Here is a 15,202-nt window from a genome sequence, read left to right on the forward strand (position 1 = left end):
TGTTGAAATAGTGCTGGATGAAGAAGTGATTTGAATAGTATGCATCAATAATATATTGTCTTTAACATACTGCCCTCTTGGGTTTGGTCCAAAATGTCAAACGCCCTAAAGTAAATACAAAAATGTAAAAATGTCTATGCAAGGAATCAAAATTGGAATCAATTTTTTTGCTGAGACCAAATAATTTTATGACTGTTGCATTATGTAACTACTGTTTTCTAGAATCCAATCTAGCCAGGCCCTGATTTTTCTAGAGTTAAACGGTTATTTATAGTCCATTGGCTAAGGAAACCAAGTGTACTGCGCGCCAGACTGCAATTTATCTCAAGTTCAACAACACAAATAAACATTTACTTTGTTGATATTTTGTATTTGATACATAAACTTTTGGGTTGTTTACATACTGGTGTTTAATTCCACTCTCTCTCTCTCTCTTTCTCTCTTCTTACTTAGCCAGCAGACATAACAGGACAAGAGTCTGAATGTACAGTGTTCAGTGATTGTACCATATAACATATTGATCTGATTAAGAAATCGACAGCCTGTGCAAACAAGAAACGAAAAGACACAAAAATCAATACTAATAAATACAAACACAAAATTACAAGATCTAATATCAGTGCAAATAGAATGACAAATTGTGATAAATTTAATAGCCTATCAATAAAATTACTACATTGAGTAAAGAGGCCATTGTCCCCCACACACATCACAATACCAGTTGTGAATGTACAATCACACACTTTGACTGAAGCATTTCATGTCCTAATACAATTCCCACTACACTACACTGTAGCATCACAAACAGCAAACTTTCTATTAACTCACTATTTACAGCTATCCATTCATTAAGGTCTTCCCCCTCTGGGAGCTAACGGCAAGTGTTTAATATTACCAGACCCTAAATTCTGAGAGGCGTGTTTCATCATCTTTCATGTCCATGTGATCCTTCTGAAACCGTTTTATGTTTGACGGTCTTTGAGGATACGCCTAAAGAAGGAAATACAATGTGTAATAAAAAAATTGGCATTGTATATAATACAAGTATTCATTCATCAGTAAGTATCACCCAAGGTTTTCTATTAGAAATTACATATAAACATTATAAAATCTTACATGTTTAAGAAAAAGAAAACTCAATTTTCTTGCTTCTAAAGAGACAATAGGTCCTCCTAGTCTAAAGTGTTGATGGCACCATCTAGCTAGCTAAGTTAGTGGTTTGAGTATCAATTTGGCAATTGAAATTACTGCCATTTCCCTAATTAGAAAGCCACGCCTCTTTTAAATTACTTTCGGTATAAACAAATCTCGGTAGCAATGGCTGATGAAGAGCTCCACACAACAACAAAAAAAGACAATGAAGATCAGGTAAACCTCAAAAAGACAAAAAAAACCCACCAGACAGATGATGTCAATCATTTAGAAGCAGAATTAAGCAAGTTATCACTAAGATCGAAGGTATACACTTTTTTATTGTTTACTTGTACAAACTGATATTATTCACCGACGTTGATATGTTGAGTTCTTTTCTATTATTTAGAGGACAAAAAGTCTGTACAGAAGACCAACTATGTGCCGATTTGTCAGGACCAAAAGGATCCACCCAGTCACCTTAACCTTGCAAACACACTTTTTGGTTATCTATGTATCAAAGGTGTCTTTGTCCGACACTGGGTGTGCGCCTTATGTCGGACAACCTATTCCATCTGATGCTATCTCTCACCCAAAGCTCCATCAGCTCTTGTATCACAAGACATTGAGACTTCCCCTCAATGGGTTTACTAAGCTAGGGTGGCGGATGGTGGTTGTATGAAGAGAGAATATCATCAGAACTTGAAAAGTCTTATCAATCTAGTTGCCCATGAAAATTCTAAGATACAAATACTCTGGTTTTTATGTATGTTATAGATTTTCAAAGAATGTCCAATATCGTCGTGAGAAACTGATATCGTGTCCGACGGATCCAGCGAGGTAATGGACCATAAAGGGTGTGGCTGGAATCCCCATTTGCCCCTCCCACTAGATAACTGATCATAGCAGAGAGGATGATCCATGTACAATAGCACTTATACTGATGCAATAAATCACTTGTTTTAATAATATGTAATGTTTTTATACAATATTTTGTTATGTCTTCACATGACGCTAAGCCAAGCACCCCTATAGCCTCTTTTTCATGCTGTACCGAGGCGTTCTCGTTGATGAATTGTGGGTATGCGCCCACAGCCCTTAAATTTGTGATAACGGACGTCTTCTCCTGTGATATGGCGACGTGAATCTGAGACTATTTACGTCGATCTATCAGTCATCCGTGACAAAATCATTTCAAAGAATAGAGCCTCAGTTAACAATGTGAATGGTAAGAGTGTTGTAGTTACTTTTTTTAATGAATGAGTTATAAATGTACAGTCCATCTAAGAAGCATTATTTACGTAGTAGAACTAATTCGACTATGACAACATTTGTGATAACATGTCTTTTCCATTATAGATAAGTTTGCAACAACGTCTTTCAAAAGCCCCCCACATCACTCGAAAGAAACGCGGGTGAAGTGGTTGGTGAACAAGATGGATTCCGCGGGTTGTGGTGTGTGGTTTACTGTTTATCTGGGCTGGTAAAACTACCATCAGGCCCTTTTAAATACAGAGGAGTTTCTAAATGTTCTCTAAAGGAATCCATCATACAGCTTAGATGGTGACAATAAATAAAAAGCAACTGTAAGTAAATAGAATATTGACAATAATCTGTATTGTTCTGTTGTAATATTTATATTATAGTAACAGTATACTTATATACTTTCTCTATTTGGTGGTTATAACAGAACAATTTGCCTGAACTTTTTTTACTAAATCTTATTGTTGTTGGGTTCATTTTCTACTCAGGCTTGAACAAGGTCTGGGTTTCAGTCCTGCAGGAACAGGGGAAGAAAATATCAGGAGAATTCTGAAGTGGCTAAGCTGTTTGCTGATGCTGGTATTATTGTTTTTGAGTAGTATGTTTATTTCCCGCCTTTCTCAAAGGTAATTTTAGATGTACAATTGTACAAAGAGATCGTTCTTTCAGGATCGCAGCGAGCTCGTAAGTTGCATGAAGATGTGGTCTTCCATTTTTCTTTGAAATATTTGTTGACACACTCATGGATTGTGTGAACATCGTGATTGTAAGGGCTTTATAAGGAAAGCTAGAGCTGGCTTAATTAAGGTACAGTCATGTGTGATTTTAGGGTAACTTTTTACATACTTTATACCAGGTTTACTGGTATTGACGCCAAAAGATGAAGCCTGAAAATCCAGACCTTGTTTTGAAGGCAGGTGTTATGGACAGTAGAGGATTGTGTAGATAAAGTAATACAAAAATTGCTTAAGAAAAGGTGAGATCTATGACAATTTACTTTGCAACTTTATTTTTTTCACTTTCATCATCTATAGAATATTATTGCTTCCTCGATCTTAAAGAAGAAAGTCAAAGAACTGTTGTAACCTGTGATCAGTAGAGATGGTGGGAAAGCTGAAGCAAAGACCCCTTCCCAATCTCATTATTAATACACTTGAATCTGCAATGGATTCAGGTTAGGTTAGTCAACACCATCTTATTACTGTTCATTGTGTATTGTGTATTTGGGAATTCCTCTTGAAGCTGGTAGTATATATTACAGTTATATTTCAAGGTCCTTAAGTGAAGGCTGGGCTTCTCCTCTTAATGGTTTTCATGAGAGAAAGAGAATCCTTCAGTGTATACATTTCCTACTCTCTAGATAATGGCGTCTTCAGTATCAATACCACTAGTGCTGGCAGTATCGAACCAAGACAAAAAGAAATGGAACAGGTTCCGGCCTTTTCGCTTTTTATAATCAAACGCATGTTGCCATTCCTTCGAAATCCTGAGTTCTATCCTCCATCGAAAGAAGAGCGTTGTTTGTAGTCAATTGGGTACTTTGTAATAAAGGTCATCCCTATGTCCAGGTAACTGATAGAAGATAATGTTATTTCAAAATCTACATTTTTCACTAGATATTTATGAGTCAGGTGACTGGTTGGTGGGCGGAGACTTGGAATGCTTGGAGCGATTCGTTGGGAGGATGGTTTAGATCAATATCGTCTTGACACCAGTTGAATTGCGGGCGGAGTTTAAGAAGCGCCACTCTGATGCTGGTTTTTGCATTTCAACTAAGAAACCCTATACACAATGGTCCTATGCTCTATGATGAGGTGTTAGTTTGTTTTTCTTTTGATACTTGAATAGTTTTCTTCATTGTAGGATACAAGGAAATGCTTCTTGAACGAGGCTACAGAAACCCCCACCTTATTACTCCATCCCACTAGGAGGGTGGACCAAAGCTCTGATGTTCCTCTACCAGTACGCAACCGTCTCAGCATCTTGCTGTTTTAGTTATAAAAATGAAGAGTCCTTGATCCAGTACCACAGTATTAGTATTTTTCCTTCTCCCATGATGTACGGCAGGTAAGATAAATTATAAGAAGTGGAAAGATTATTTTGTTACTTTTGAGGACCTAACTGAAGTTCAGTGGCATTGTAAAGCTCGCATAGCTGCCGGTGCTACTTTTTTATATCGTGGGACGTGATCCAGCTGGAATGCCACATCCTGATACTAAATAAGATCCTATATATATCCAACTCATGGCAGTAAGGTTTGTTGGTGAGGTGCATGATCCTAATGTATTGTGCTGTCTGTCTCTTATAGGTTCTTCAGATGGCACCTGGTCTTAACGAATTGGAAGTTGTTCCTTTTAAAGTGGCTGCTTATAATAAAAAACTATCGCAAATGGATTACTTTGATTGTCCAGAAAAAGATGATTTTGAATTAATTTCAGGTAAACACATTACAATAATTCCTTCTTTTATAGCACTCATGTATAGGGTACTAAAATGAGAGCCTTGGCTTGTAGTGGCAAGAATCCACCAGATGGATTTATGGCTCGACAGCATGGGATATTTTAACGAGAGTACTATCGATCACAAAAATCCAGTTACCAGCTAGTTAATATAAAATTTATTGTCAATAAAATGTAATAATAAACTATTTATAATTTTGATATGCTGAGAATAATAAACTATTTATAATTTTGATATGCTGAGAAATAAATTCACAAAAATAATTTATATAAATTTACTTTTGGAGCTAAAAAAAGGATACAATAATATTGACTATTATCCCCTACAATAGTAGCTCAGTGTTTCACAGGGGCAAGTCAGTGGGGCCTTGAATAGAGCACAGGAATGTTTTCATTATTAGGACCACGTAACACCCTCTTAGAAGCCACATCAAAATAGAGGGATTGTAAATGATAAAGCTCATTCAAAGCAACTCTCCTCACCAGTAATGAGACCAAACCTACCATGTTTAATTTCTTTTTTAAAATGCATTTTTTGCCTATCTGTCCACCCCATCTCTCTTATATTTTATTGTACCTTGAAGACGAGAGGTATGTACAACTAACTAAATTAATAGCAGGTACTGGATAATCTGATCCATATACCAGCCGATCAGGGATGTCCTGATTGTAAAAAGGAACAAAATAAAAACAGATGGGACATCTAAGCTCTATTTTACTTTGCTTGTATTAGCTGTTGTAAGTAGGACACTCTCAAGACTGCACACACTGACAGCTATATCTCCATACAAAAGACCCTTATAATAATGTGGTTGGTCACATGACAACTGAATCAATGATGTTCACATGACTTACTGATCGTCTCTCATCAATCGTAACCAAAGATCAAAACACGGGTACAGAGACATTATTGTTATCAAAGTCTGTTTAGCATAGCCCTGACGGAATTAATATGACATTAAAATGTTGGTTGTCTTCATATAAGGATCACAAAACACAATAAGTACATTCATTTTGTGATCCAAACTAACCTCAAAACAATACAATACAATAACATCATACTTACTTACCCAGTAGCACAATGTGCAGTAATAACTTTTCAATCCACAAAATTCAATGGTCTACAGAGAGACAGGGGGGATAAAAGATGAGAACTGGACAGCTGGCTTACTGTCTCAAACAGTAAAGATTTCCAAGTCGATTATCAATAAAACAGCATTAACAGAATGCTCCTCACCACAATGTACTAACAAAACCTACATGTTTAATAATATAGTACATATATGTATGACTAATAAGTCATGTGATCAATTTACCATATACAACTCTTTCATTTTTTTATAAAAGGAACACATTTCTCATCTGATGGGTCTATTCCCATGGATTGGGCTATGATAGACACAATAAACACAATTACACAATACCTCATCAACTTACCAGCCATTTTATGATAGTGACTCCATTTTCAGCTAAGTACTGTAACATGGAGAGAGCATCTGACGATAGGGATTGACAGAACCCACAGGATAAAATAAATCAGGTAATTCATAGCCAGTTGAAGGAGTATTCATTGGGGACATACTAATGACAAAGTGTATTGAGATATTTAAGAGAACTAGTCAGATATATCTTACAATGTTGTTCTGTTAAGATTCATCTTGTCCAGTTTCAGATCATAGAACTTGTCAAAAGGGAGCATACAATAGGTACCATGTTATCCCTGGTCCCTGGTGTATTCAAGACACTAGCTGGAACAAATGTGATTAATCAAACGAATGAGACGACTTATATATTGTATGTCACCATACGTGAAGAAGGTGAATTTGAGAAATGGTAACCAGCAGCACTAACCCTTCTCTTTCGGTGACTTGTGATGCTCCCATAAAGATGGCAGTTTTGAGACGCACGTAGAGGATACCACCATGATTGGGCCTATATAGCCAGTTAACAAAAAAAAATTACACATTTACAATATGGAAGACAGAACTATATGTTTGTGACTTTTAAAGTAAGTACATACAGATGCATGCAAATAACACTCTGATCCTGAGTCACATGACCAACAAGATGGCAATGATAGTCCACAATATCCTGTGGATTCTGAGACAAAAGATTTGTCAAAAAAATTAACTAAATCAACTCACTAAATCATGGAAAACTCTACGACGAAGAATATCTTGGGTAGTTTCAGAGAGAGAACATACCCTTGTGAATCCAACAGATCTTCAGCTCATAGCAAAAAAAATTACCTCCTAACTAAAACAAGGTAAATCATGGAGAATGTATATCCAGTTAATATAGGAATTAGTATGGAATTATATCCAGAATGTATAATCCCAAAATGATTCATCTAATCCCTAATTGTCTAATGTAAAAGTGTTCATTGAAAGGGTAGCTTGGGCGGTTAGTATGGAAATTTTAAATATCAAGTCAGTGTTAATTTAACATATGACAGGGAATATTTGTAACTGATAATGCTGCTACTATGAAAATAAGTTTACTGACATTAGGACCATAATAATTTAAAGAACAGAGAAGAGGGACTATCTAAACACAAAAAAATGAAGAAAACATTTATCTGGCTATGAGTAAACTCACTCTAAACAGATTTGTGAATATTGGCAAAGAAGTACTGGAGATACGAGAAAAGATTTTTGTCCTATAAGAGTTATTATAATGAAGGTGATGTAGTAATAATCCGTAAACAAACAATCACATATATCCTTATAACTTTCACTATTATCTTTAGACATATTGGCTATTACAATATTTTGGGATTAGACATTCTGGAATATTCCCACAACGTTATGACTCAATAAATAGTGTGAATTTATTTTTCTAATCTATGTAAAATATACATCAAAAATGTTCTTTACCTTCTGTGCTACATATCCAAGAAACGAACATCTGCCTACTGCTGGGGGTGGTCCAGAAAGACACTGATGTTTGACAGAGAACTTATAACTTTGGGTGTGAACACTGGAACATAAACACGTTTCTCTTTCAACACTCACTGACTGAGTGGTCTCCTCTGTTATCAGTGACACACTACAGAGATCATAATAGTGTGTAAAAAAAGAAAAAAATGTCTGTTAACTTCTCAACTAACTTGTTTCAGCCATTTGAGCATAAACCGTGCCACGCCCTTTTAAACAATAATATTATAGAAGTTTAATTAACTAGAGAAATTTTGAGTATGATCAATTATTAAAACAATTAGTTATTAAACTAAAAGTAAATCTAAGAAATTTAGAACGTTTAAACTAAATATAAAAACTAAAATTAGTCAAAAAGAATTTCTTTTTAATCAATTAAATTTTGAATTTCTTATATTTAAAAAAGTACAATTGATTGACAAATTAATTAAAGAATCAATTAAGAAAGAACTAAGTTAAAGATAACTTAAATTTTAAGTAATTCGAAAATTAAGTATAAAAGAATTCAATTATAAAATTATAATTATATTATTATTATTAATATTATTATAAAATTATGTTTAAACAATTCAACAATAAAAGATTAAGTAGCAAAATAAAGAAATTAATTTTTAAAACGATCTAATTGACAAAAAAATGTTTTACAAAAATCAAAAAAAAACAGAAAAAATATTAAGAAACTATAAAGAAAAAATTACAAAGACATCCAGTCCAGAAAGAGCCAGAGAAAGTTCCGAAGAGTCCATCCAGTCCAGAAAGAAACCAGAGAAAGTTTCCCCAATAGTCCATCCAGTCCAGAAAGAGAGAATCCAGCAACCAACCAAGTCCACAATTTGAGAACATAGAGAAAAGAAAAAGAGAGAGAAGTCATGAACTGCATGCTGAAGAGATGATGATGAATGAATAGATGTAGAATGGAGAGAAGCTCACCTTTTTCAACAGGATGGTCCTGCAGGGAAAGAAAGAAAAGGTAGTTATAACTGAACTGGTTATGAAAATGTAATGGATGGATGGATGGAGGAAAGAGGAAGTGAAAAAGGACATCAACCTACACCACAACGCACACCACACACACGCATACCTACATACCCTCTCCCCGCCACCGGGGGGTGGTGGTGGGGGGGGGGGGGGGGGGGGGAGAGGGATTTGTAGGGTTTTATGTGTGTATGTGTGGTGTATATAGGCTAGAAGCCCCAAATAAAAAATAAAAAAAAATAAAAGAGAAGGGAAGAAGGCCTGAAGGAAGACAGGAGAGAGTCCATCCAAGATGGAGAGCGACTCATCTTTTACATCCATAGAGATCATCATTCAAAACATCAGTCCCAGTAAGAGCTTCCAGGAGATCCATCAAAAACATCAGTCCAAGTAAGAGCTTCCAGTGAGATCCATCAAAAAACAATCAGTCCAAGTGGAAAGCTTCCAGGAGATCCATCAAAAAAATCAGTCCAAGTGAGAGTTTCCAAGAGGATCCATCAAAAATCAAATTCAGAACATCCCTGAAAGACCAGTCCAAGTAGAAAGTGCAAAGTTTCTGTAGGGAAAAAGAAGAAGATGAGATTTAAAAAAGGGCGGTGATTACAAAAAATAATAAAAATTAACAAAAATGAAAAAGTAAAAAATGACAAAACTGAAAAACGACGTGATGATCCAACGACGAGACGTGATGATCCAACGATGAGCCGTGAAGTTGGAATCCAACGACGACGCGATAAGTACTTTTCAAGTTGTACTGTTGCAGATATATTCTACAAGTGGATTGTGTAATAATTCCCATTAATTAATTTGAATTAAGACATCATACAAAGATGTGCAATCAAGTCTGTGTAAGAAATGGTTATAGAGTTAATTCCCTAGATCAGTCAAGACATTCTTAGGAATACATCTTATTTACCTTATAAGTAGACGGTATGAACATGTAACTGAGAATTTATTTATTTAAAACTGTTTAATAGCATCTTGTCTGTTGAGGTACATATTAAATGAAACAATCAATCATTATCATACGATAACTATTATCAGTTTAATTGATTATACCTAACAATTAATTTGGAGGCTTTATGAGAACAGGTAAGTAAAACTCCCACTTATGACTCAATTTCTTGCAAAACACTTATTAGCTACCAATATCTCAAATTGATTGATTGTTTTAAGAATCAATTTAATAATTACTTTTAAAACTGAATCACTAATATTATGAACATACAGTTACTTGTTTAAAATTATTATTGATTTCATTCATTCTAAATTAACACCATTAAAGAAATATTAACGGCATAAACTAGAAATTCAAAAATTCACCACGGAACGAATGCCTGGAGGGAAAATTAACAAAACTATGTAAAAATGTTTTTACAACTACTTATTAATACCTTTTTCCTTCATGCATGAGAGTAAAGGCATCGTTGATGTCAGAAAGGGCAATGTATGAGAAACAAACTCATCCACTTTCACTTTCCCAGCTAAATATTGCTCTACAAGCTCTGGGACACTATCACGACTTTTCCACCCTCCGAAAAGCAGTGCCCTTCCAAACTCGACCTGTAACCAGCTGGAAGGGACGAGTAGATATTTCTATATTACATGAAAAATCAAACATCAAGATGGAATGCAAAAAGACATTGCCCAGAAGCAGCCACGCCTATTATTGTAGACACGCCAAAACGGGGGGCCCCATCCCTTATGACAAAGCATCCAAAGCTGCTCTCTTTAAAAATGAATGCCAATGAAATAAGTCTACTGTTAACATTACATTTTACCATAGTTTGGACATTGCCAATACATTCAAATGTAAAGTCCCAAACCACATCAGTCAAATCAAACCAGAACTGGCTGCTGTATAGGACGATTATGATCCATTAGGATTAACCAAATTCATTGGCACTCAAATGAGTAGGTTTTTTGAAAAAAAAAACCACGTGTCATTTAAAAACATAACAGTTGACTGCCTACCTATAGTTGTTTATCAGGGTAATGTCAATTAGCAATAATACGTTTAGCACCAGCTTCCTTGCAGCCCATAATCACAGCAAGACCAAAAGCCCCATCAACCAAAATATAGCTACATTGCTACAGCTTCAACACGAGCTGCAAGAAGAGATGGGTGTGTCCTAATTGCATACTATTACACAGTTAGTACCTGTATTGAGGACAGCACATAGCCTGTGGAAATTCCACAACCCAAGAGGACAAACTTTGTCAAGTGGAGACGATGAATTCACCTAAAAAAGAACAAAGTCTTTGTTTTAAATACGTGGCATCTGTATTTGTGTACCTTAGCAATTGATATTTCTGGCACGAACAGTGTACTCAGTGAAGGTGCTTGTTCCCATGAAATGATATAGGGTTTTCCCCTTACAGGTAAACCGACTAGTCCCATCAGGCATGACTCTTTACCTTGTGTTGCTCGTATCTTGCTACACAAATTGGTCTTTGGACTAACCACAAAACTTACATTCCCTAAAATGTCAGAGAAAGAATGAATAAGTACATAAAAAAGAATAAATATAAGACCTGCACTGTGGAACATAAAGGGGATCACATGATCGCCAGGTTGCACAGGTCACACCCTCTCCGATAGTGTCTCTCTACAATACCGCCCCTTCATGGCCAAGAACATGGAAAACACTGGGAACAACCCCTCAGGATCAATGGAAAAAAAAAAAAAAAACCCTCTAATGGTATAGGCATCAGGTATGGCATACTCCTGTAGCAAGAATCAACAAAGAAGATACACTGTTAACTCGTTTACATGTGACTCTTTAAAACCTAGTTTGTAACACAGGCAGCTGCCCCATGCTAATTAAAATAATAAATACAATTATTATCATAAGTATAGGTTAGATATGTCTCAGGTGTTTCAGTGACATGTCAAGGGACTGTTTAATTTAGTATCTGAAGAGAGCAGCAGGTTTCGATATCGGGGGGGGGGGGGGGGGGGGGGGGGGGGGGGGGGGGGGGGGGGGGGGGGGGTTAAAACAATCTCCAAGTAAGGCAGTTATGTAAAACTAATTAGTAAACTATAGCTAAAACATTTTAATTATAGCAATTAGGTATTTTGAGAATTTATTGGACATTCTTACTTTATTGTTATAGTATACCAGATATCTTTTGGTATATTGTATAAAGGAAAGCGATTAACACACATACTGCTTTAGTGATGATGCTGAAGGAAGCATTGAAATAGATGACCAAGAAGAAGAGTTCGGCAAAATGATGCAAATCTAAGCATACTCATCTTGTTTCCTCCTAGCATAAGATGTTCCAAAGTTATTGCTAAGAGAAAATCATCTTGCCTTGCTTCTGAGTCACAATAAAAACTTATAGTAGAAGTTACTACTAAGCTGTGAAGATCATGTCCTGTACACCAGAGATGTTTAGTTGCTAAAGAAAGTGAAATAGCCAGCAAAAATGAGAAAATTACTGACTAGGGGGGGGAACTATTTGAATATTTGATATCATTACTTCTACACACGTTTGTGTTCATTGCTTTTTTGAATCGAGGAACATGGATTTGACATTTTAACATAGATAGGGCATAGGTGTTAGAACAGGGGGGGCACAGGGGGCATCGTGCGCCCACCCCCCCAAATATTTTTGGTGAGTGTGGATGGTTTACAATCAAAACTGATTTAGATGAGGCCACTTTTCACTCCGGCTATCCGCTAATACAATTTATCCAGTGTAGATGCAGCGTTTTATGTAAAAACATTTAAAAATTTTTTGTCAGTGTAAACGACGACATATGTGTGATTTTGTGTGTTATTGAAATACTTCACGCTTTAAGGTTAAAATGTTACATATCTGGCCCAAAATTGTTCCTACACCTATGAATTAGGTTATGGTCATGAATCATAGTACTTACTGTACAGTTAAATGGGTGTTGTGTTTCTGTATAATATATTCATAGGATGGATTTATTATCTTTTCACATCAAAAAGGTGTTATTTATACGTAGTCCTAGATTTAAGTGAGAAGGAAGGGCTGACTCCAAAATAATACTAAGTAGGGCATGCGAGCATTAGTTTTTTATTGGCAGTTTTGGGTGCTACGGCTAAGCATCGAGATTACTTTCCAATACAATGTAGCATTGACGCGTACTTCCTGATTTGGAGGGTTCCACTTCATTTTATGCAATTGTTAAGAGGCTTTTTGCTCCCCAAGCAACTGCAGGCACGACATTTAATAATCTGTAGGAGAGTTTATAATTAGAGAGGGTCAGATATGTTTTACTTTCAGTTTTAGTTAGCTTTGTTATAACCGTACCGACCAACTGTATTCGCCATTGATGTGATAGGACGCCTAATTATTATTATTGTAGGTGGTGTCCAATTTTAGTTCGTGCGCCCACTCCACGATTGATAATTTAAATTTTGGCAGGAAAGTCCTACTCTCTCATTATGAAACGTGGACTGCTGGTCAAAACACCCTGCAGACAAAGGAAAGAAATGTGTTTGAAGAACAAAGACACAAAAACACTGTCTATGAAGATCTGATACTTCTAAAGGGTGAGTATTGGTAGTTCATAGTGTTATTAGGGTCATCTAATAGTTTCGTAATAACAGTTACAAAAACCAGTTTCCCCTACTTTTATTAGTGATGGTCTAAACCGGATTATCGTGTATGTCATCACTGGTATCACCTTTTTATGATGAATCAATCAAGATGTTGTCTGGGATGACTGTTGCGGAATTATTGTCTGGTAATGTCATAAACCTTTTTATCTGACCCAGTTGTGCTTGAGTTATATTTAACTTCTAGATTGTCAACCGTTCAAATGAAGATATTACTACAAATCTTTGCCTAAAGTGGTAGTAATAATAAAAATAAATAATGACAATAATAATAATTATAATTATAATAATAATTGCGCCACGCCATTAAAACTATTCGCAAAACAACCAGCATGGAGGAAGAGGTGGGCTTTATAGTGGTATCACCGAACTTTTTGTCAGGTGAACGTCAGGGAAAGGAAGACATAGTACAGAAAGTCCCGGAGGAAAGATCTGAAGAGATTAAAACGAGACAGAGACCGTCGTCGATAAACTGTCTTTAGAAACGCCAGAGCAAAAGCAGTCTCGTCTCTGAAAGCAACGTGATAGGGAACGTCGTCAAAAGAGATACCCCCCGAATGAATCATTCGAGTAAGAAAGAGAAAGCAGACTCAATGATGATAGAATTCGCGCAGAAACAGAAACAGGTTACAGACAGAGTCCCATGAAGAGAAAGAATTTGAGGTTAGCTTGTCAAAGGTCCCATCGTAGAGAAAGACTTGCAATGAGACTAAAGAACAGAGGGATATTGCGATTACAACGAGATAGAGATCGTAGACGGAGTAGTCTGGCTTTGGAGACTGAGGACAACATCGGCAACGACTCGAAAAGGATAAGAAACGAAGACAAAATAGAAACATCTTTTCCATGTTCAGCAGAATCTGCTAACATGAGTGATGTTCACTAGTGTATCCAGTACATCAGATTATCAATACAACAAGATACAATGACAGTAGGACATCCACGCAAGTATTAAACTTTTGGTGTATACTTTCTAAATATGTCTAATAGACATGACTTTGTTCTGATGATACAGATCCGATTTTTCTTCCCCAAAACGAACAAGAACTGTTCTCACCTTAGGTTTCGCCTTTTGGTTTGTTCTCGATCTCCGTTATCTAGTCCTTTTTTACCTTTTCGCTCCCCGCTCTACCTCACTCTACATCACTAGCAATGACTGCTATGTTAATATGAATGGTTGTATGCGTATATTTATGTGGCTTGTAGTTTGCCACCCTCATTCAACTTACTCAAGTGATGTGTGGGTGTGTTTTCTCACATGCTAGGACAGTCCAGCTGTAAAAGCGACCAAATCATGTCGTCTTGGTAGCATGGGACAAGGTGCCACACAAATAGTGACCAGCAAAAAAATCACATTGCTAAGTAAGTTGTGGTAGACCATAGTCACTATGTACATGTACTTCATAATGTAGACATTGTTTCTTCTGTAGAAAAAGACAACAGATTTGATGAGACAATACTTTGAGCACCTACCTGACCAGCTAGTTACACGAATACGTAAAACATTCTACCTCTCAAGTCCAGTTGGAAAATCTCTGAGAGATTTGTAAACTTGTCTGTCTTCACCAATTGGAGCATCTCCTAATGGAATTCAAGAGAAACAAAGAAAATTTTAGTTCATAATTTCAAAAGTCCTTTTAGTATGGAAACAAGTACAAACTCTAGTATATTGAATGACTAGTTTTTTTGAACGAGAAAAACCTTCTAGATCAGTTATTTCAGACTCTTTCCGATGAAAAACTTCTGTCAGTCAAGCAGCTGTGTGTCACGACAAAAGACCAGCAAATTTTAACAAGCTATCACATCAGAAGTTATTTGTGAATTGCAGACTTCTTCCTGTAAT

The 15,202-nt window shown here is 36.1% G+C and overlaps 2 pseudogenes; one reads left to right on the forward strand and one right to left on the reverse strand.

Annotated features, from left to right (window-relative positions):
- Positions 1-1,317: 1,317 nt before the first annotated feature.
- On the forward strand, positions 1,318-10,900 carry LOC121367022 (annotated as a pseudogene).
- A 10-nt stretch (positions 10,901-10,910) lies between these two features.
- On the reverse strand, positions 10,911-14,940 carry LOC121367021 (annotated as a pseudogene).
- Between the last annotated feature and the right edge of the window lie 262 nt (positions 14,941-15,202).

The sequence above is a fragment of the Gigantopelta aegis genome, unplaced genomic scaffold, assembly GCF_016097555.1.
Source record: "Gigantopelta aegis isolate Gae_Host unplaced genomic scaffold, Gae_host_genome ctg8377_pilon_pilon, whole genome shotgun sequence".
Classification (NCBI taxonomy): Eukaryota; Metazoa; Mollusca; class Gastropoda; order Neomphalida; family Peltospiridae; genus Gigantopelta; species Gigantopelta aegis.